The sequence below is a fragment of the Coregonus lavaretus genome (assembly GCF_964263955.1).
Source record: "Coregonus lavaretus genome assembly, chromosome: 39".
Classification (NCBI taxonomy): Eukaryota; Metazoa; Chordata; class Actinopteri; order Salmoniformes; family Salmonidae; genus Coregonus; species Coregonus lavaretus.
This window is the reverse complement of record NC_140026.1, coordinates 12017703-12018568: the sequence shown is the minus strand read 5'-3', so window position 1 is coordinate 12018568 and position 866 is coordinate 12017703.

Genomic DNA, 866 nt, shown 5'->3' with positions numbered 1-866 from the left:
TGAAGTTTTCATTATTTTTTAGGCTACCATTATAAACCTAACGAAGAAAATACATTTTTATAGCTCTAAATGAGTTAGGTATAAGCTGTTACTAGCCTACCGCATTGAACAGAACTAGCCTAGTGTATATATAAATCATTGGTTTAGACTATAATCATCACCACCTCCTCCGCCCTACTGTCTATAACACACCCTCCCACTCCACTCCCAAAGAACACATAAATCCCATGCAGTCTATAGGTCTGTCCAAACACTTAAACATTCCCAAATGTGTGTGGTCGTCGACGTGTAGAGCCGCAGACCTCAAAACATGCGCACGGGGCAGAGTAGCCCTTGCAGTAGGCTATAGGTTGTAATACATTTACATTTTAGTCATTTTGCAGACGCTCTTATCCAGAGCGTAGCCTAGACATCGCTGGTTTATCGCGCGCAAGATGCAGTCATTTCACACAGCATGTCAGCAGCAGCACGTGAGGGTGGACTGAACCGAAGCTCCCCCTGCCGGCAGACAGAACAGAAGCTGTCCTGAGCATGCGCGGAGCATAGATCGACAGACTACATGCGTTACATTTTTTCCTGAACGGTTGTTTATTAGGGTCCTATACATATAACCATACATGTGTTGTTATATTTCAAGTGATATAAAATAACAGAGGGTGATCAAGGGGACCTCGGTCACAGTCAGTGTGCTTTTATGGAGGCTGCAGTCGACAGAACCTTACAGATCTGCAAACCATATAAATAGAATGAAGGATTGGAGTTCTGTAAGGCAAACACGCAAGGGTTAGGGAACGAATAAGGACCCTCCGTTCCTGAGCACCATGACTCTTAATAACTAGTAAAAGAGATGTAAGTCTTTATTGGGA